The sequence below is a fragment of the Carica papaya genome, chromosome 3 (assembly GCF_054855325.1).
Source record: "Carica papaya isolate Zhongbai chromosome 3, ASM5485532v1, whole genome shotgun sequence".
Lineage (NCBI taxonomy): Eukaryota > Viridiplantae > Streptophyta > Magnoliopsida > Brassicales > Caricaceae > Carica > Carica papaya.
Window position 1 is genome coordinate 23,690,426 of NC_142311.1, and position 22,214 is coordinate 23,712,639.

Genomic DNA, 22,214 nt, shown 5'->3' on the forward strand with positions numbered 1-22,214 from the left:
CGTGATGGGCTTCAATTGAATGCGCAAAAAAAATTAAGTATAATACTTCGGCGTTGTGACTCATATTTGCGAATGAATTGGCGAACCGTCGCTCTAGTCCCACATAACATTTAACACCCCGATTGCAAAAAGACTTATGCGACATAAGAACTTCCCAGGAGGTCACCCATCCTAGTACTACTCTCTCGCAAACACGCTTAACTTCGGAGTTCTGATGGGTTCCAGTGAACTAGTGCTGATATGATCGCACCCGTTTTGGTTTGTGCCGCAAATACATATACCCCTTCTCCTTCACTCTCCACTCCCGTCATTTGTTTCTCTGTGTGCGCACCTCACTTCTACTTCTAGTTCTAAAATCAAACGAAATGCTTCGGGGCCTCAACTCATGCCCATATGAACGGATCGCCCGTCGTACCTCATTTTTTATAAGAAGGGTACAACACGAGGACTTCCCAGGAGGACACCCTTCTTAGTACTACTCTCGCCCAAGCACGTATAACTTCAGAGTTCTGATGGGATCTGGTGAATTATTGCTGGTATGATCGCACCCTTTCTTATGTGTGCCGCAAATACAATGCCCCTTCTCCTTCCCTATCCACTACCGTCATTTATTTCGCTGTGCATGAAGCTCACCTCTCTTTCTAGTTCTAATATCAACCGAAATACCCCAACGCCTCAACACATGCCCATACGAATGGATCACCAGCCGCACCTTATTTTTCGTTGTTCTACTTTTTTAGATGCTCGCAATGATACAATTATCACGTGATGGGCTTCAATTGAATGTTAAAAAAATATTAAGCAAAATGCCCCGGTACCGTGACTCACGTTTGAAAATGAATCGGCAGACCGTCGCTTCAGTCTCGTGTAATGTTTAACGTTTCGTCTGCAAAAAAAAGGGTGCAACACGAGGACTTCCCAGGAGATCACCCATCGTAGTACTACTTTCGTCCAAGCACGTTTAACTGCAGAGTTCTGATGGGATCTGGTTAACTAGTGCTGGTATGATCTTACCCGTTCTTGTTTGCGCTGCAAATACATATACCCCTTCTCCTTCACTCTCCCCTCCTGTCATTTATTACGTTGTGCCCACAACTCACCTCTTCTTCTAATTTTAATATCAAGCGAAATGCCCCGGCACCTCGACTCATGCCCATATGAACGGATCACCAATCACCTCTCGTTTTTTGTTGTTCTACTATTTAAGGTGCTCGCAATGACACTCTTATCACGTGATGGATTTTAATTGAATGTTGGAAAAATATTAAGCAAAATGCCTCGGTGTCGTGACTCACGTTTGCAAATGAACTGGCGAACCATCGCTCCATTCCAGTTGAATGTTTAACGCCCTGTCTACAAAAGGAATTATGCAACACGAGAACTTCCCAAGAGATGACCCATCGTAGTACTACTCTCGCCCAAGTACGCTTAACTGCGAAGTTCTGATGGATCTGGTTAACTAGTGCTGGTATGATCGCACCCGTTCTAGTTTGTGCCGCAAGTACATATACCCTTTCTCCTTCCCTCTCTCCTCCCGTCATTTGTTTTGCGGTGCGCTCACCTCACTTCTGCATCTAATTCTAATATCACACGAAATACCCGGCGCCTCGACTCATGCCCATATGAACGGATAACGCCACACCTTGTTTTTCGTTGTTCTACTATGTAATATACTCGTAAAGACACTCTTACCACGTGATGGCCTCTAATTAACTGCACCTATCCTAGTACTACTCTCGCCCAAGCACGCTTAACTAAAGAGTTTGATGGGATCCGGTGAGCTACTGTTGGTATGATCTCAACCGATCTAATTTATGCTGTAAAGACATATACCCCTTCTCCTTCCCTCTCCCCTCCAATCATCTGTGTCGCTGTGTGCGTACCTCACCTCTTATTCTAGTTCTAATATCAAGCGAAATTCTCCGACAGCTCGACTCATGCCCATATGAACGAATTGCCCATTGCACCTTATTTTTTATTGTTCTATTATGTAAGGTGCTCTAAATGACACTCTTATCACGTGATGGGCTTTAATTGAATATAGAAAACATATTAAGCAAAAAGTCCCGGCACCGTGACTCACGTTTACAAATGAACAGGTGGACCGTCGCTCCTGTCCCGCATAACGTTTAAAGCCCCGTCTGAAAAAAGAAGGGTGCAACACGAGGATTTCCATAGAGGTCACCCATCCTAGTACTACTCTCGCCAAAGCATGCTTAATTGCGGAGTTCTGGTGGGACTCGGTGAACTAGTGCTGGTATGATCGCACCTGTTCTTTTTTGCGCCGCAAATACATATACCCCTTCTCCTTCACTCTCCCCTCCTGTCATTTGTTTCTTTGTGCACGCTCCTAACCTCTACTTCTAGTTCTAATATCAAGCGAAATGACCCAGCGCCTCGACTCATGCCCATATGAATTGATCACCCACCGCATCTCATTTTTTGTTGTTCTACTATTTAAGCTGCTTGTAATGACACTCTCATCACATGATTGGCTTTAGTTGAATGCGCGAAAAATATTAAGCAAAATGCTCTGGTACCGTGACTCACGTTTGCAAATGAATTGGCAGACCGTCGCTCTGGTCCTATGTAATGTTTAACACTCTGTCTGCAAAACAAGGTTGCAACCCGAGAACTTCCCAGGAAGTCACCCATCTTAGAACTACTTTTGCCCAAGCACGCTTAACTGCAAAGTTCTGATAGGATCTAGTAAATTAGTGCTGTCACACCTGTTCTAGTTTGCGCCAGAAATGCATGTACCTCTTCTCCTTCCCTCCCCCATCTCGTCATTTGTTTCGCTGTACGCGCACACCTCACCTATGGTTTTAGTTCTAATATCAAGCGAAATGCTCCAGCGCCTCGACTCATGCCCATATGAACTGATCGCCCCCCGCACCTCTATTTTTGTTGTTCTACAATGTAAGATACTCGTAATAACACTCTTATCACGTAATGGGCTTTAATTAAAAGCACGAAAAATATTAAACAAAATGCCTTGGCGCCGTGACTCACGTTTGCGAATGAACCGACGAACTGTCGTAGTACTACTCTCGCCCGAGCATGCATAACTACAGAGTTCTGAATGGATCCGGTGAATTATAGCTTGTATGATCGCAACCTTTCTTATTTGCGTGGCAAATACATATGTCCCTTCTCCTTCCTTCTCCCCTTTTGTCATTTGTTTCGCTGTGCCAACACCTCACCACTGCTTCTAATTCTAATATCAAGCGAAATGACCCGGTGCCTCGTCTCATGCCCATATGAACAGATCACCCGTTGCACCTCGTTTTTCATTGTTTTACTTTTTAAGATGCTCGCAATGACAATCTAATAACTTGTTGGGCTTTAATTGAATGCTGAAAAAATATTAAGCAAAATGCCCCGGTGCCATGACTCACGTTTGCGATTGAATAGGTGGACCGTCGCTCCTATCTCGCGTAGTGTTTAACGGTCTGTCTAGAAAAAGAAGGGTGCAACACGAGAACTTCCCAGGAAATCACCCATCCTAGAACTACTCTCACCCAAGCACGCTTAACTGCGGAGTTCTAATGGGATCCGGTGAATTATTGCTGGTATGATCGCACCCTTTCTTATTTGCACCGCAAATACATATGCCCATTCTCCTTCCCTTTCCCCTTCTGTCATTTGTTTCGCTGTGCGTGCACCTCACCTTTGCTTTTAGTTCTAATATCAAGCGAAATGCGCTGGTACCTAGACTCATACTCATATGAACGGATCACCCGCTGCACCTCATTTTTTGTTGTTTTACTATTTAAGATGCTCGCAATGACACTCTTATTATGTGATGGGCTTAAATTAATATGCAAAAAATATTAAGCAAAATGCTCTGGCGCTGTGACTCACATTTGTGAATGAACTAGCGAACCATCGCTCTAGTCCCACATAACGTTTAAGGACCTGTTTACAAAAAGACTTGTGCAATACGAAGACTTCCTAGGAGGTCACCCATCCTAGTGCTATTCTCTCTCAAGTACGCTTAATTGCAAAGTTCTGATAGGATCCAATGAACTAGTGCTGGTATGATCACATCCATTCTGGTCTGCGCCGTAAATAGATACATCCCTTTTCCTTTACTCTCCCATCCCATCATTCATTTCTTTGTGCGCGCACCTCACCTCTACTTCTAGTTCTAATATCAAGCGAAATGCCCCGGTGCCTCGACTCATGCCCATATGTAAGGATCGCCCGCCGTACCTCATTTTTTATAAAAAAGGTACAACATGAGGACTTCCTAGGAGGTCACCCATCCTAGTACTACTCTCGCCCAAGCACGCATGACTGTAGATTCTGATGGGATCCGGTGAATTATTGTTGGTATGATCGCACATTTTCTTATTTACACCGCAAATACATATGCCCCTTCTCCTTCCCTCTTCCCTACTATCATTTATTTCGCTGTACGCGCACCTCACCTCTCCTTCTAGTTCTAATATCAACTAAAATGCCCCGATGCCTCGACACATGCCCATACGAATGGATCGCCCGCTGCACCTCATTTTTCGTTGTTCTACTTTTTAAGATGCTCGCAATGATACAATTATCACATGATGAGCTTTAATTGAATGTTGAAAAAATATTAAGCAAAATGCCATGGCACCGTGACTCACGTTTGCGAATGAACCGGCAGACCGTCGCTCCAGTCCTGAAAAATGTTTTACGCCCCGTCTGCAAAAAGAAGGGTGCAACATGAGAACTTCCAAGGAGGTCATCTATCCTATTACTACTCTTGCCCAAGCACACTTAACTGTGGAGTTCTGATGGGATCTGGTGAACTACTGCTGGTATGATCTCAACCGATCTAATTTACACAACAAAGATATACCCCTTCTCCTTTCCTCTCCCCTCTCGTCATTTGTTTCGCTGTGTGCGTACCTCACCTCTTATTCTAGTTCTAATATCAAGCGAAATGCCCCGACACCTCAACTCATGCCCATATGACTGGATTACCCACTGTACCTCATTTTTCGTTGTTCTATTATGTAAGGTGCTCCAAATGACACTCTTATCACATGATGGGCTCTAATTGAATGTGGGAAAAATATTAAGAAAAATGTCCCGGCGCTGTGACTCACATTTGCGAATGAACCGGTGGACCGTCGCTCTGATCCAGCATAATGTTTAATGCCCCGTTTGCAAAAAGAATGGTGCAACACGAGTACTTCCCAAGAGGTCACTCATCCTAGTACTACTTTCACCAAAGCACGCTTAGTTGCATAGTTCTGATGGGATCTGGTGAACTAGTGCTGGCATGATCGCACCCGTTTTGTTTTGTGCCGTAAATACATATACCCCTTCTCCTTCACTCTCCCCTTCCGTCATTTGTTTCTTTATGCGTTCACCTAACCTTTGCTTCTAGTTCTAATATCAAGCAAAATGCCCTGGCGCCTCGATTCATGCCCATATGAATAGATCGCCCCCCGCACCTCATTTTTCATTGTTATACTATTTAAGCTGCTTGCAATGACACACTCATCACAAGATTGGCTTTAGTTTAATGCGTAAAAAATATTAAGCAAAATACTCCGGCACCGTGACTCACATTTGCAAATGATCCGGCAGACCATTGCTCCAGTCCTGCGTAACGTTTAACGCTCCGTCTGCAAAAATAAGGGTGCAACATGAAAACATCCCAGGAGATCACCCATCCTAGAACTACTCTCACCCAAGCACGCTTAATTGCAGAGTTTTGATGGGAACCGGTGAATTATTGCTGGTATGATCGCACCCTTTCTTATTTACACCGCAAATACATATGCCCATTCTCCTTCGCTCTCCCCTACCGTCATTTGTTTCGCTGTGCGCGCACCTCACCTCTACTTTTACTTCTAATATCAAGTGAAATGCCCCGGCACCTCGGCTCATGCTTATATGAACGGATCGCCCACCGCACCTCATTTTTTGTTGTTTTACTATTTAAGATGCTTGCAATAACACTCTTATTACATTAAGTAATAATTGAATGCGCAAAAAAGATTAAGTAAAATGCTCCGGTGCTGTGACTCACATTTGCGAATGAACCAGCAAACCGTCGCTCTAGTCCTATATAACATTTAACGCCCCATTTGTAAAAAGACTTGTGCAACACAAGGACTTTCTAAGAGGTCACTCATCCTAATACTACTCTCTCGTAAACACACTTAACTGCGGAGTTCTGATGGGATCCAGTGAACTAGTGCTGGTATGATCACACCCGTTCTAATTTGTCCCCTCCCGTCATTTGTTTCTCTATGCGTGAACCTCACATCTGCTTCTAGTTCTAATATCAAGCGAAATACTCCGGTGCCTCAACTTATGCCCATATGAACGGATTGCCCCCCGCATCTCATTTTTTTGTAAAAAGGGTGCAACACGAGAACTTCCATGGAGGTCACCCATCCTTGTACTACTATCGCCCAAGCACGCATAACTGTAGAGTTCTAATGGGATCTAGTGAATTATTGCTGGTATGATCGCACCCTTTCTTATTTGCACCACAAATACATATGCCCCTTCTCTTTTCCTCTCCCCTACCGTCATTTGTTTCGTTGTGCGCGCACCTCACCTCTCTTTCTAGTTCTAATATCAACCGAAATGCCCCGACGCCTCGACACATGCCCATATGAACGGATCTCCCGCCGCACCTTATTTTTCGTCGTTCTACTTTTTAAGATGCTCGTAATGATACAATTATCACATGATGGGCTTCAGTTGAATGTTGAAAAAATATTAAGCAAAATACCCCGATGCCATTACTCATGTTTACAAGAGAACCGGTGGACCGTCGCTCCGGTCTCGTGTAACGTTTAACGATCCGTCTGGAAAAATAAGGGTGCAACACAAGGACTTCCTAGGAGATCACCCATACTAGTACTACTCTCACCCAAGCACGTTTAACTATAGAGTTCTGATGGGATCTGGTTAACTAGTGTTGGTATGATCACACCTGTTCTTGTTTGTGCTACAAATACATATACCCCTTATCCTTCACTCTCCCCTCCCGTCATTTACTACTGCGTGCGTGCACCTCACCTCTTCTTCTAGTTCTAATATCAAGCGAAATGCCCCAGCACCTCGACTAACGCCCATATGAACGGATCACCCGCCGCCTCTCGTTTTTTGTTGTTCTACTATTTAATATGCTCGCAATGATACTATTACCATGTGATGGGCTTTAATTGAATGTTGGAAAAATATTAAGCAAAATGCCCCGGTGCCGTGGCTCACATTTTCAAACGAATCGGCGGACCGTCACTCCAGTCTCGTATAACGTTTAACCCTCCGTCTACAAAAAGAAGGGTGCAACACGAGAACTTCCCAGGAGATCACCCATCCTAGTACTACTCTCCCCCAAGCACGCTTAACTGCAGAGATCTAATGGGATCTGGTGAACTAGTTCTGGTATGATCACACCCATTCTAGTTTGCGCCGTAAGTACATATACCCCTTCTCCTTCCCTCTCCCCTCCCATCATATGTTTCGCTATGCGCGCACCTCACATCTGCATCTAATTCTAATATCAAGCGAAATACCCCAACACCTCGACTCATGTCCATATGAACAGATAGCTCTGTACCTTGTTTTTTGTTGTTCTACTATGTAATATGCTCGCAAAGACACTCATATCATGTGATGGGCTCTAATTTAATGCATAAAAAATATTAAACAAAATGCCCCGGCTCAGTTACTCACATTTGCGAATGAACTGGCGGACCGTCGCTCCAATCCCGCATAACATTTAACGCTCAGTCTGTAAAAAGAAGGATGCAACACAAGGGCTTCCTAGGAGGTCACCCATCCTAGTACTACTCTCGCCCAAGCACACATAACTGCAGAGTTCTGATGGGATCCAGTGAACTAGCATTGGTATGATCCCACCCTTTCTTGTTTGCGCCGCAAATACATATGCCCCTTCTCCTTCCCTCTCCCCTCCCGTCATTTGATTCGCTGTGCATGCACCTCACCTCTTCTTCTAGTTCTAATATTAAGCGAAATAACCAGGTTCCTTGACTCATGCCCATATGAACGGATAGCCCACCACACCTCATTTTTTGTAGTTCTATTATGTAAGGTGCTCGCAATGACACTCTTATCAGGTGATGGGTTTTAATTGAATGCGCAAAAAATATTAAGCAAAATACTCCGGCGCTGTGACTCACATTTGCGAATGAACCTGCTAACCGTCACTCTAGTCCCACATAATTTTTAACACCCTGTTTGCAAAAAGACTTGTGCAACACGAGGTCTTCCTAGGAGGTCTTCCATCCTAGTACTACTCTCTCCCATGCACACTTAACTGCGGAGTTTGATGGGATCCGGTGAACTTGTGTTGGTATGATCGCACCCGTTTTAGTTTACGCGGCAAATACATATACCCCTTCTCCTTCACTCTCCCATCCCGTCATTTGTTTCTCTGTGCACGCACTTCACATCTGCTTCAGTTCTAATATCAAGCAAAATACCTCGGTTCCTCGACTTGTGCCCATATGAATGGATCGCCCACCGTACCTCATTTTTTGTAAGAAGGGTGCAACACAAGGACTTATCAGGAGGTCACCAATCCTAGTACTACTCTCGCCCAAGCACGCATAACTGCAGAGTTCTGATGGGATCCAGTGAATTATTACTGGTATGATCGCACCCTTTTTTACTTGCGCCGCAAATACATATGCCCCTTCTCTATTCCTCTCCCCTGCCATCATTTGTTTCACTATGTGCGCACCTCATCTCTCCTTTTAGTTCTAATATCAACCAAAATGCCCCGACGCTTCGACACATCCCCATACAAATGGATCACCCCCCGCACCTCATTTTTTGTTGTTCTACATTTTAAGATGCTCGTAATGATATAACTATCATATGATGGGCTTCAATTGAGTGTTAAAAAAATATTAAGCAAAATACCCCTGTGCCGTGACTCATGTTTCCAAATGAATCGGCGGACTGCTGCTCTAGTCTCGTGTAATGTTTAACGCTCCCTCTGCAAAAAGAAGGATGCAACACGAGGACTTCCCAGGAGATCACCCATCCTAGTACTACTCTTGCCCAAGCACGTTTAACTGCGGAGTTCTGATGGGATCTGGTTAACTAGTGCTGGTATCATCGCACAAGTTCTTGTTTGCGCTGCAAATACATATACCCCTTCTCCTTCACTCTCCCTTCCCGTCATTTATTACATTGTTCATGCACCTCACCTCTTCTTGTAGTTCTAATATTAAGCGAAATGCCCCAATACCTCAATTCATGCCCATATGAATAGATCGCTCGCCGCCTCTCATTTTTCGTTGTTCTACTTTTTAAGATGCTCGCAATGACACTCTTATCACATGATGAGCTTTAATTGAATACTGAAAAAATATTAAGTAAAATGCCTTGGTGCTGTAACTCACGTTTGCAAATGAACTAACGGACCATCGCTCTGGTCCCCTTGAATGTTTAACGCCCTGTCTGCAAAAAGAATGGTGCAACACGAGGACTTCCCAGGAGATCACCCATCCTAGTACTACTCTCTCCCAAGCATGCTTAACTGTAGAGTTCTGATGGGATTCGGTGAACTAGTGCAGGTATGATTGCACCCGTTCTAGTTTGCGCCGCAAGTACATATACCTCTTCTCATTCCCTCTCCCCTTCTGTCATTTGTTTCGCTGTGCGCGCACCTCACCTCTGCATCTAATTCTAATATTAAGAAAAATGCCCCGGTGCCTCAACTCATGCCCATATGAACGGATCGTCCATCGCACCTCATTTTTTGTTGTTTTTTTATGGAAGGTGCTCGCAATGACACTCTTATCACGTGATGTGTTTTAATTGAATAGGCAAAAAATATTAAACAAAATGCCCCGGTGCCGTGGCTCATGTTTGCAAATGAACCAGTGGACCGTCGCTCCAGTCCCGCATAACATTTATCGCCCCATTTGCAGAAAAAAAGGGTGCAACACGAGAACTTCCCAGGAGGTTACGCATCCTAGTACTACTCTTGCCCAAACACACTTGACTGCGCAGTTATGATGGGATCCGGTGAATTAGTACTGGTATGATCGCAATCGTTCCGGTTTGCACCGTAAATACATATACCCCTTCCCCTTCCCTCTCCCTTCCCATCATTTATTTTGCTGTGCGCATAACTCACATCTGCTTCTAATTCTAATATCGAGCGAAATGCCCCGGTGCCTCGACTCATGTCTATATGAACGGAACACCTGCCGCACCTCCTTTTTATTTATTCTACTATGTAAGATACTCGTAATGACACTCTCAACACGTGATGTACTTTAATTGAATGCACAAAAAATATTAAGCAAAATGTCCTAGCATCGTGACTCACATTTGCAAATGAACTAGTGGACCGTTGCTTTGATCCCGTGTAACATTTAACGCTCCATCTACAAAATGAAGGGTGCAACACGAGTACTTTCCAAGAGATCACCCATCCTAGTATTACTCTTGTCCAAACACACTTAACTATAGAGTTCTAATGGGATCCGGTGCATTAGTGCTGGTATGATCGCACCCTTTTCATTATGCGCTGCAAATACATACACTCCTTCTCCTCGCCCCCCCTCGTCATTTGTTTCCTTATGCGTGCACACTGCACCTCTGCTTCTCATTCTAATATCAAGTAAAATGCCCCATTGCCTTGACTCACATTTGCGAATAAATCAGCGGACCATAATTCCAGTCGCGCGTAACATCGAACGCCCTATCTGTAAAAAAATAGGCGCAACACGAGAACTTCCCAGGAGGTCACCCATCCTAGTATTACTCTAGTCCAAGTACACTTACATGCGGAGTTCTGATGGGATTTGGTTTGTTAGTATTGCTATGCTCACAATCATTTTATTCCACGCTGTAAATATATACACTCCTTCTCATTTCCCTCCCCCCTCCCGTCATTTGCTTCCTTGTGCGTGTACACTGCACCTCTGCTTCTCGTTCTAATATCAAGTAAAATGCCCTGATGCCTTGACTCACATTTTCGAATAAACCAGCGGACCATAGTTCCAATTGCGCGTAACGTCCAACGCCCCATCTGTAAAAAAATAGGTGCAATATGAGGACTTCCCAGGAGGTCACCCATTCTTATACTACTATCACCCAAAAATACTAAACTGCGGAGTTCTGATGGGATCTGGTGAATTAGTGCTGGTATGATCGCACCCGTTCTATTTCGCACTACAAATACATGTACCCATTTTCCTTCTCTCCCCCCTCTCGTCGCTTTTTTTGTTGTGCGCACACCTCGGACCTCTTCTTCTAATTCTAATTTCAGGAAAAATGCCCCGGGCAGCTCGACTCACACCCAAATATATACACTCCTTCTCCTTCCAAAGAGGTCACCCATCCTAGTACTACTCTCGCACAGGCACTATTAACTGCGGAGTTCTAATGGGATCTAGAAAACTAGTGCTGTTGTGATGGGACATGTTCCAGTTTGCACTGCAAATACATATAGCCCTTCGTCTTCCCTCTCTCCTCTTGTCATTTTTTTTGCTGTGCGCGCACCTCACCTCTTCTTCTAGTTCTAATATCAAACAAAATGCCCCAGCACCTCGACTCATGCCCATATGAACGGATCGCTCACTGTACCTCGTTTTTCATTATTCTATTATTTAAGATGCTCGCAATGACACTCTTATCACGTGATGGGCTTTAATTGAATGCTGAAAAAATATTAAGCAAAATGCCCCGGTGCTGTGACTCACATTTGCAAATGTACCAACAGACTATCGTTTCGGTCTTGTTGAATGTTTAATGCCCCGTCTGCAAAAAGAAGGGTGCAACACAAGAACTTTTCAGGAGATCACCCAACTTAGTACTACTCTCGCCCAAACACCCTTAATTGCGGAGTTCTGATGGGATCCGGTGAACAAGTGCTGGTATGATCGCACCCGTTCAAGTTTGTGCCGCAAATACATATAGTCCTTCTCCTTCACTCTCCCCTCTCATCATTTATTTTGTTGTCGTGCACCTCACTTTTTCTTTTAGTTCTAATATCAAGAGAAATGCCCCAGAGTTTCGACTTATGCCCATATGAACGAATTGCCCGTCGCACCTCGTTTTTTTTCTACTATTTAAGATGCTCGCAATGACACTCTTATTACGTGGTCTACTTTAATTATATATGCAAAAAAATTAAGCAAAATGCCTTGGCACTGTGACTCACATTTGCAAATGAACCGACAGACCATCACTCCGGTCCCACATAATATTTAACACTTCGTCTGCAAAAAGAAGGATGCAACACAAGGACTTCTTAAGAGGTCACCCATTATAGTACTAAACTAGCCCAAGCATGCTTAACTACGGAGTTCTGATGGGATCCGATGAACTAGTGCTTGTATGATCGCACCCATTCTAGTTTGCACCATGAATACATATATCCCTTACATATATCTCATCTCTGTTTTTAGTTCTAATATTAAGTGAAATGCCCCAGTGCCTTGACATATGCCCATATGAATGGATAGCCCATCGCAACTCATTTTTCATTGTTATTTTATTTAAGATGCTCATAGTGACACTCCTATCACGAGATGGACTATAATTGAATGCGCAAAAAATATTATGCAAAATGCCCCGGCGCCTCGACTCACATTTACGATTGAACCGATGGACTGTCGCTCAAGTCCCGTGTAACGTTTAATGCCCCGTCTGTAAAATGAAGGGTGTAACACAAAGATTTCCTAAGAGGTCACCCATCCTAGTACTACACTCGCCCAAGTGCGCTTAACTGCGGAGTTCTGATGGGATCTAGGAACTAGTGCTGGTTTGAACGCACCCGTTCTGGTTTGCGCCGCAAATACATATACCCCTTCTCCTTCACTCTCCCCTCCCGTCATTTTTTTCTCTGAGCGCGCACCTCACCTCTGCTTCTAATTCTAATATCAACCGAAATGCCCCGGCGCCTTTACTCATGCCCATATGAATAGATCGCCAGCCGCGCCTCATTTTTTGTTGTTATATTATTTAAAATTCTCACAGTGACACTCTCATCACGTGATGGACTTTAATTGAATGCGCAAAAAATATTAAGCAACATGCCCTGATGCCGTGACTCACATTTGTTAATGAACCGGCGGACCATCGCCCGGTCCCGCGTAACATTTAATGTTCTGTTTGTAAAAAGAAGGTTGCAAAACGAGAACTTCTTCGAAGGTCACCCATCATAGTACTACTCTCGCCCAAGCACATTTAGCTACGGAGTTCTCATGGGATCGGTGAAGTAGTGACGGTATGATCGCACCTTTTTCTGTTTGCGCCGTAAATAAATATTCTCCTTCTCCTTCCTATTCCCCTGCCGTCATTTGTTTCGCTGTGCACGTACCTCACCTCTGCTTCTAGTTTTAATATCAAACAAAATTCCCCGGTGCCTCGACTCATGCCCATATGAATGAAACACCCGCCGCACCTTTGTTTTCGTTGTTCTATTATGTAAGATACTTGTAATAACACTTTTATCACGTGATGGGTTTTAATTGAATGCACAAAAAATATTAAGCAAAAATGCTCTAGCGCCGTGACTCACGTTTATGAATGAATCAGCGGATCGTCGCTCCGGTCCCGCGTAACGTTTAACACCCTGTCTGTAAAAAGATTGGTACAATACGAGGACTTCCCAGGAGGTTACCCATCCTAGTACTACTCTCGTCCAAGCACGCTAAACTGTGTAGTTCTGATGAGATCCAGTGAACTAGTGCTGGTACGATCACAAACATTTTAGTTTGTGTCGCAAATATATATACCTTTTTTCCTTCGCTCTCCCCTCTTGTCATTTGTTTCGCTGTGCGTGCACCTCGCCTCTGCTTTTAGTTCTAATATCAAGCAAAATACCCTAGCGCCTTCACTCATGCCCATATGAATGGATTGCCTGCCACACTTCTCTTTTCGTTGTTTTACTATGTAAGATACTCGTAATAACACTCTTATCACGTGATGGGTTTTAATTGAATGCACAAAAAATATTAAGCAAAATGCCCTAGCGCTGTGACTCACGTTTGCGAATGAACTGGCTGACCGTCGCTCTGGTCCCGCATAACATTTAACACTCCGTCTACAAAAAGAAGGGTGCAACATGAGAACTTCCCAAGAGATCACCCATCCTAGTACTACTCTCGCTAAAAAATGCTTAACTGTGGAGTTCTGATGGGATCTGGTGAATTAGTGCTGGTATGATCGCATCAGTTCCATTTTTTGCTGTAAATACATATACCCCTTCCCCTTCCCTCCTCATTCCCGTCATTTTTTTTGCTGTGCGCGCACCCCACACCTCTGCTTCTATTTTTAATATCAAGCAAAATGCCCTGGCAGCTCGACTCATGCTCAGATAAAATGATTGCCCACTGCACCTCATTTTTTGTTGTTATACAATGTAAGATGCTCGTAATGAGACTCTTATAACGTGGTGGACTATAAATGAATGCACAAAAAATATTAAGTAAAATGCCCTGACACCGAGACTCACGTTTGCGAATGAACCGACGGACCATGGTTCCTGTCGCGTGTAATGTTTAATTCTTCGTGTGCAAAGAAATAGGTGCAACACGAGGAATTTTCAAGAGGTCAACCATCTTAGTACTACTCTCACCAAATGACACTTAACTGCAGAGTTCTTATGGGATTCGGTGCATCAGTGCTGGTCTGATCGCACCCATCAAAATCTGCGCTACAAATGCATGTGCCCCTTCTCGTTCCCTCCCCCCTCCCATCATTTATTTCGTTGTACGTGCACACCTCACCTCTGCTTCTAGTTCTAATATCAAGCAAACTGCCCAAGCGCCTCGACTCATATACATATGAACGGATCGCCCACCGCATCTCTGTTTTCGTTGTTCTACTATGTAAGATACTCGTAATAACACTCTTATCACGTGATCGGCTTTAATTGAATGCATGAAAAATATTAAGCAAAATGCCCTAATGCCGTGACTCACGTTTGCGAATGAACCGGCAGACCATCGATCCGGTCTCGCGTAATGTTTAATGCCCCGTCTGTAAAAAGATGGGTGCAATACGAGAACTTCCTAATAAGTCACCCATCTTAGAACTACTCTCGCCCAAGCACACTTAACTGTAGAATTCTGATGGGATTCAGTGAATTAGTGCTGGTATTGTCGCATCGGTTCTAATTTATGCAAGAAATACATATACCTCTTCTCCTTGCCTCCCCCCTCCCGTCATTTGTTTCGTTGTACGCGCACACCTCACCTCTGCTTCTAGTTCTAATATCAAGCGAAATGCTCTAGCGTCTCAACTCATGCCCATATGAACAGATCGCCTGCCGCACCTCTGTTTTCGCTGTTCTACAATGTAAGATACTCATAATAACACTCTTATCACATGATGGGCTTTAATTGAAAGCACAAAAAATATTAAGCAAAATGCCCTGGCGCCGTGACTCACGTTTGCGAATGAATCAGCGAACCGTCGCTCCGGTCTCACGTAACATTTAATTTCCCATCCGTAAAACAACAGGTGCAATACGAGAACTTCCTAGGAAGTCACCCATATTAGTACTACTCTCACCCAAGCACGCTTAACTGCGAAGTTCTGATGGGATTCGTTGAATTAGTGTTGGTATTATTGCACATGTTCCAGTTCGCGCAGCAAATACATATATCCCTTCTCCTTCCTTCCCCATATTGTCATTTGTTTCGTTGTGCGCGCACACCTCACCTCTGCTTGTAGTTCTAATATCAAAAGAAATTCCCCGACGTGTCGACTCATGCCCATATGAACGGATCGCCCGTCGCACCTCTATTTTTGTTGTTCTACTATGTAAGATACTCGTAATAATATTCTTATCACGTGATGGGTTTTAATTGAATGCACAAAAAATATTAAGCAAAATATCCCGATGCCAAGTGCAACGTTTAACACCCTATATGTAAAAAAAATGGTGCAACACGAGGACTTCCCAGGAAGTCACTCATCCTAGTGCTACTCTCGCCCAAAAATGCTTAACTGCGGAGTTCTGATGGGATTCGGTGAATTAGTGCTGATATGATCGTACCTATTCCGTTTTGCGCTGCAAATACATATACCCCTTCTCCTTCCCTTCCCCTTGCTATGATTTTTTTTGCTGTGCGCGCACCTCGCACCTCTTCTTCTAATTTTAATATCAAGTGAAATGCCCCGGCAGCTCGACTCATGCCCAGATGAACGGACTGCCCACCGTACCTCATTTTTAGTTGTTCTATTAAATAAGATGCTCGTAATAACAATCTTATAATGTGGTGGACTATAAATTAATGCACGAAAAATGTTAAGCAAAATGCCCTCACGCTGTGACTCATGTTTGCAAATGAACTAACGGACTGTGGTTCTGGTCGCGCGTAACGTTTATTGCCTCGTATGGAAAAAGAAGGGTGCAACACGATGACTTTCCAAGAGGTCAACTTATTGCCTCTGTGCAAAAGAATAGGTGTAACACGAGGACTTTCTAAGAGGTCAACAATCCTAGTACTACTCTCAGCAAAGGACACTTAACCGTAGAGTTCTTATGGGATTCGGTGCATTAGTGCTGGTCTGATCGCACCCGTCCCATTCTGCGCTACAAATGCATGTGCCCCTTCTCCTTCCCTTCCCCCTCCCGTTATTTGTTTCACTGTACGCGCACACCTCACCTCTGCTTCTAGTTCTAATATCAAGTAAAATGCCCCGGCGCCTCGACTCATGCCCATATAAATTGATCGCCCACCGCACTTCTATTTTTGTTGTTCTACTATGTAAGATACTCGTAATAACACTCTTATCACGTGATGGGATTTAATTGAATGCATGAAAAATATTAAACAAAATGCTCTGATGTCGCGACTCACGTTTACGAATGAACCAACAGACCGTGGTTCTTGTCGCGCGTAACGTTTATTTCCTTGTTTGCACAAAAATAGGTGCAACACGAGGACTTTCCAAGAGGTCGACCATTTTAGTACTACTCTCACCCAAGGACACTTAATTGCAGAATTCTTATGGGATTCGGTGCATTAGTGCTGGTATTATCACAGCCGTCCCATTTGCACTAAAAGTGCATGTGCCCCTTCTCCTTCCCTCCCCCCTCCGTCATTTGTTTTGCTGTGCGCGCACACCTCACCTCTACTTCTAGTTCTAATATCAAGCAAAATGCCCTAGCGCCTCGACTCATGCCCATATAAACGGATCGCCCACCGCACCTCTGTTTTGGTTGTTCTATTATGTAAGATACTCGTGATAACATTCTTATCATGTGATGGGCTTTAATAGAATGCACAAAAAATATTAAGCAAAATACCCCGGCGCCGTGACTCACGTTTGCAAATGAACTAGCGGATCGTCGCTTCGGTCTTGTGAAAAATTTAACGCCCTGTCTGTAAAAAAAAGGGTGCAACACGAGAACTTCCCAGGAAGTCACCCATCCTAGTACTACTCTCGCCCAAAAACACTTAGCTGCGGAGTTTTGATGAGATCTTGTGAATTAGTGCTGGTATGATCATACTTGTTCCATTTCGCACTGCAAATAAATATACCCCTTCTTTTTCCCTCTCTCCTCTCGTCATTTTTCTCACTATACGGACAACCCCACCTTTGTTTCTAATTCTAATATCAAGAAAAATGCTCAAGTAGCTCGACTCGCGCCTAGATAAATGGATTGTCTGCGACACCTCGTTTTTTTCTATTCTGCTATCTAAGCTGCTCGTAATGACACTCTTATCACATGGTGGACCATAAATGAATGCACGAAAAATATGAATCAAAATGCCATGGCACCAAGACTCACGTCGGCAAATGAACCGGTAGACCGCATCTCCAGTGGCGCGTAATGTTTAACGCTCTATCCGAAAGAAGATGGGTACAACACGAGGATTTAATGGGATTCCAAGGACACTTAACTCCACAGTTCTTATGGGATTTAGTGCATTAGTGCTGGACTAATCGTGCCCGTCGCATTCCCCGCTACAAATGCATGTGCTATTTCGACTTCCTGCCCCCCTCTGATCATTTGTATTACTGTACACGCACATCTCACCTCTATTTCTAGTTTTAATATCAAACAAAATGCCCTAGCGCCTTGACTCATGCCCAGATGAATGGGTTGCCCGCCGCACATCTATTTTCATTGTTCTACTCTGTGAGATACTCGTAATAACACTCTTATCATGTGGTGGGTTATAATTGAATGCACGAATAATATTAAGAAAAATGCTCTGGCGTCGTGACTCACATTTGCAAACGAATCGACGGACTGTTGCTCCGGTCCCGCGTAACATTTAACGCCCTTTCTGCGAAAAGAAGGGTGCAACACGAGGACTTTCCAAGAGGTCACCCATCCTAGTACTACTCCTGCTCAAGCACGCTTAACTGCAGAGTTTTGATGAGATCCAGTGAATTAGTGCTGGTATGATCAAACATATTCTAATTCGTGCTTTAAATATATATATCCCTTCTCCTTCCCTCCCCCCTCTTGTCATTTATTTCGCTGTGCACGCACACTGCACATTTGTTTCTAGTTCTAATATCAAGCAAAATGTGCCGGTGCCTCGACTCATGCCCGTATGAACGAATCATCCACCGCATCTTTGTTTTCGTTGTTCAATTATGTAAGATATTCATAACAACACTCTTATTACATGATGGGTTTTAATTGAATACACAAAAAAATTTAATCAAAATGCCCCGACGCCATGACTCACGTTTGCGAATGAATCGGTGAAACAAATGATGGGAAAGGGGGGGGGGGAACGAGAAGGGGCACATGCAGTTGTAGCGTCGAAATGGGACGGGTGCGATTAGACCAACACTAATACACTGAATTCCATAAGAACTATGCAGTTAATTGTCCTTTGGTGAGAGTAGTACTAAGATGGCTGATCTCTTGGAAAGTCCTCGTGTTACACCTTTTTTTTTTTTGCACACGAGATAATAAACGTTACGCGCGACTGGAACTATGGTCCGCTGGTTTATTTGCAAATGTGAGTTAAGGCACCGGAGCATTTTACTTGATATTATAACGAGAAGTAGAGGTGCAGTGTGCACTTACAAGGAAACAAATGATAGGAGGGGGAGGGAAGTAGAAGGAGTGTATGTATTTGCAACGCGTAATAAAATTGGTGCAATCGTACCAATACTAATGCACCGGATCTCATCAGAACTCCACAGTTAAGTGTGTTTGGGCGAGAGTAGTAATAGGATGGGTGGCCACCTAGGAAGTTCTCGTGTTTCACCAATTTTTTTGCAGATGGGGCGTTCGACGTTACGCGCGACTTGAACTATGGTCCGCTGGTTTATTCGCACATGTGAGTCAAGGCACTGGGGCATTTTACTTGATATTAAAATGAGAAAAAGAGGTGCAGTGTACACGCACAAGGAAACAAATGACCAGAGAGGGAGGGAAGTAGAAGGAGTGTATGTATTTGCAACGCGTAATGAAATGGCTGCGATCGTACTAGCACTAATGCACCGGATCTCATCAGAACTCCACAGTTAAGTGTGTTTGGGCGAGAGTAGTACTAGGATGGGTGGCCTCCTGAGAAGTTCTCGTGTTTCACCTATTTTTTTGCAGATGAGGTGTTCGACGTTACGCGCAACTGGAACTATGGTCCGCTGGTTTATTCACAAATGTTAATCAAAGCACCGGGGCATTTTACTTGATATTAGAATGAGAAGCAGAGGTGCAGTGTGCACGCACAAGAAAAACAATGACGGGAGGGGGGGGAAGAGAAGGAGTGTAAGTATTTGCAGTGGGTAATGAAACGAGTGCGATCATACCAACACCTATGCACCAGATCCCATCAAAACTACGCAATTAAGAGTGCTTGGGCGAGAGCAGTACTAGGATGGGTGACCACCTAGGAAGTTCTCGTGTTGCACGTATTTTTTTGCAGATGTCCCATTTGACGTTTTACGCGACTGGAACTATGGTCCGCTGTTTTATTCATAAATTTGAATAAAGGCGTCGGGACATTTTACTTGATATTAGAACGAGAAGTACAGGTGCAATGTGCATGCAGAAGGAAACAAATAACAAGATGGGGGAGGGAAGAAGAAGGATGTAATTGCATCGCGGAATGAAATGGGTGCGATCATACAAGCACTAATGCACCAGATTTGATCAAAACTCCGCAGTTAACTGTGCTTGAGCGAGAGTAGTACTAGGATGGGTGACCTCCTAGGAAGTCCTTGTGTCACACTTGTTTTTTTGTAGATGGAGCATTCGACGTTATGCGCGACTAGAACTATGGTCTACTGGTTTATTCGCAAATACGAATCAAGGCGTCAGGGCATTTTACTTGATATTAGAATGAGAAGCAGAGGTGCAGTGTGCACGTACAAGGAAACAAATGATGAGAGGGAGGAGGGAAGGAGAAGGAGTGTATGTATTTATAACGCAGAATGAAACAGTTGCGATCATACCAACACTAATGCATCGGATCCCATCAGAACTCTGCAATTAAGAGTTCATGAGTGAGAGTAGTACTAGGATGGGTGAGCTCTTGGGAAATCCCCTTGTTGTACCTATTTATTTACAAATAGGGCATTCGACGTTGTGCGTGACTGGAACTATGGTCCGCTGGTTTATTCGCAAATGTAAGTTAAGGCACTAGGGCATTTTACTTGATATTAGAAGGAAAAACAGAGGTGCAGTATGCACGCACAAGGAAACAAATGACGGGAAGGGGAGGGAGGAGAAGGATTGTATCTATATGCAGTGCGTGATGAAACTAGTGCAATCATAGCAGCATTAATGCACCGAATCCCATCAGAACTCCACAGTTAAGTGTGCTTGGGTGAGAGTAGTACTAGGATCGGTGACCTCTTGGGAAGTCCTCCTGTTGCACCCATTTTTTTACATATGTGGCGTTCGATGTTACGCGCGACTGGAACTATGATCTGCTGATTTATTCGCAAATGTGACTCAAGGCACCGGGGCATTTTACTTGATATTAGAACGCGAAGTAGAGGTGCAGTATGCACGCACAAGGAAATAAATAACGCAAAGGGGGAGGGAAGGAAAAGAAGTGTTTCTATTTGCAGCGCAAAATGAAATGGGTGCGATCATACCTGCACTAATGTACCTGATCCCATCAGAACTACACAGTTAAGTGTGCTTGGGGGAGAGTAGTACTAGGATGGGTGACCTCTTGGGAAGTCCTCGTGTTGCTCCCATTTTTTTGCAAATGGGGCGTTCGACGTTATGCGCAACTGGAACTATGGTCCGCTGGTTTGTTCACAAATGTGAGTCATGGCGTCGGATCATTTTACTTGATATTAGAACGAGAAGCAGAAGTGCAGTGTGCATGCACAAGGAAACAAATGACAGGAGGGGGGAGGGAAGAGGAGGAATGTATGTACTTGAAGTGCAAAATGAAATTTGTGTTATCATTCCAACACTAATGCACCGGATCCCATCAGAACTCCGCAGTTAAGTGTGATTGGACGAGAGTAGTACTAGGATGGGTGACCTCCTGGAAAATCCTCGTGTTGCACCTATTGTTTTTGCAGATGGGGCATTCAACGTTACGCGCGATTGGAACTATGGTCCGCTGGTCATAAATGTGAGTCAAGTTCTGGGGCATTTTACTTGATATTAGAAGGAGAAGCAAAGGTGCAGTGTACACGCATAAGAAAACAAATGACGGGATAATGGAGGGAAGGAGAATGAGTGTATATATTTGTAGCGCAGAATGAAATTGGTGTGATCATATCAGCGCTTATGCACCGGATCCCCAGAGAACATCGTAGTTAAGTGTGCTTCAGCTAGAGTAGTACTAGGATAGGTGACCTCCTTGGAAGTTCTTGTGTTGCACCCATTTTTTTGTAGATGGGGCATTCGACATTATGAGCGACTGGAATTATGGTCCGTTGGTTTATTCGCAAATATGAGTCAAGGCGTCGAGAAATTTTACTTGATATTAGAACGATAAATAAAGGTGCAGTATGCACGCACAAAGAAACAAATGACGGGAGGTGGGAGGGAAGGAGAAGGAGTGTATGTATTTACAATGCATAATGAAATGGGTGTGATCATACCAGCACTAATGCACCAGATCCTATCAGAACTCCGCAGTTAATTGTGTTTGGGCGAGAGCAGTACTAAGAGTGGTGACCTCCTAGGAAATCCTCGTGTTGCACCCATTTTTTGCAGATGGGGCGTTAGACGTTACGCGCAACTAAAACTATGGTCCGCTAGTTTATTCACAAATGTGAGTCAAGGCACTGGGGCATTTTACTTGATATTAGAACGA

The 22,214-nt window shown here is 44.0% G+C and overlaps 20 pseudogenes; 6 read left to right on the plus strand and 14 right to left on the minus strand.

The window, feature by feature from the left end:
* Nucleotides 1-133: 133 nt before the first annotated feature.
* On the minus strand, nt 134-252 carry LOC148267168 (5S ribosomal RNA; annotated as a pseudogene).
* Nucleotides 253-431: 179 nt separating this feature from the next.
* Nucleotides 432-550, minus strand: LOC148267169 (5S ribosomal RNA; annotated as a pseudogene).
* A 347-nt stretch (nt 551-897) lies between these two features.
* Nucleotides 898-1,016, minus strand: LOC148267170 (5S ribosomal RNA; annotated as a pseudogene).
* A 2,451-nt stretch (nt 1,017-3,467) lies between these two features.
* LOC148267171 (5S ribosomal RNA) lies at nt 3,468-3,586 on the minus strand (annotated as a pseudogene).
* Nucleotides 3,587-6,359: 2,773 nt separating this feature from the next.
* LOC148267172 (5S ribosomal RNA) lies at nt 6,360-6,478 on the minus strand (annotated as a pseudogene).
* A 348-nt stretch (nt 6,479-6,826) lies between these two features.
* LOC148267173 (5S ribosomal RNA) lies at nt 6,827-6,945 on the minus strand (annotated as a pseudogene).
* A 348-nt stretch (nt 6,946-7,293) lies between these two features.
* Nucleotides 7,294-7,412, minus strand: LOC148267174 (5S ribosomal RNA; annotated as a pseudogene).
* Nucleotides 7,413-8,521: 1,109 nt separating this feature from the next.
* Nucleotides 8,522-8,640, minus strand: LOC148267175 (5S ribosomal RNA; annotated as a pseudogene).
* Nucleotides 8,641-8,988: 348 nt separating this feature from the next.
* Nucleotides 8,989-9,107, minus strand: LOC148267176 (5S ribosomal RNA; annotated as a pseudogene).
* Nucleotides 9,108-9,455: 348 nt separating this feature from the next.
* Nucleotides 9,456-9,574, minus strand: LOC148267177 (5S ribosomal RNA; annotated as a pseudogene).
* An 816-nt stretch (nt 9,575-10,390) lies between these two features.
* LOC148267178 (5S ribosomal RNA) lies at nt 10,391-10,509 on the minus strand (annotated as a pseudogene).
* A 1,259-nt stretch (nt 10,510-11,768) lies between these two features.
* On the minus strand, nt 11,769-11,887 carry LOC148267179 (5S ribosomal RNA; annotated as a pseudogene).
* A 342-nt stretch (nt 11,888-12,229) lies between these two features.
* On the minus strand, nt 12,230-12,348 carry LOC148267180 (5S ribosomal RNA; annotated as a pseudogene).
* A 3,117-nt stretch (nt 12,349-15,465) lies between these two features.
* LOC148267181 (5S ribosomal RNA) lies at nt 15,466-15,584 on the minus strand (annotated as a pseudogene).
* Nucleotides 15,585-19,077: 3,493 nt separating this feature from the next.
* On the plus strand, nt 19,078-19,196 carry LOC148267182 (5S ribosomal RNA; annotated as a pseudogene).
* Nucleotides 19,197-19,401: 205 nt separating this feature from the next.
* LOC148267183 (5S ribosomal RNA) lies at nt 19,402-19,520 on the plus strand (annotated as a pseudogene).
* Nucleotides 19,521-19,723: 203 nt separating this feature from the next.
* LOC148267184 (5S ribosomal RNA) lies at nt 19,724-19,842 on the plus strand (annotated as a pseudogene).
* A 1,174-nt stretch (nt 19,843-21,016) lies between these two features.
* Nucleotides 21,017-21,135, plus strand: LOC148267185 (5S ribosomal RNA; annotated as a pseudogene).
* A 205-nt stretch (nt 21,136-21,340) lies between these two features.
* Nucleotides 21,341-21,459, plus strand: LOC148267186 (5S ribosomal RNA; annotated as a pseudogene).
* Nucleotides 21,460-21,985: 526 nt separating this feature from the next.
* LOC148267187 (5S ribosomal RNA) lies at nt 21,986-22,104 on the plus strand (annotated as a pseudogene).
* The last annotated feature ends 110 nt before the right edge of the window (nt 22,105-22,214 follow it).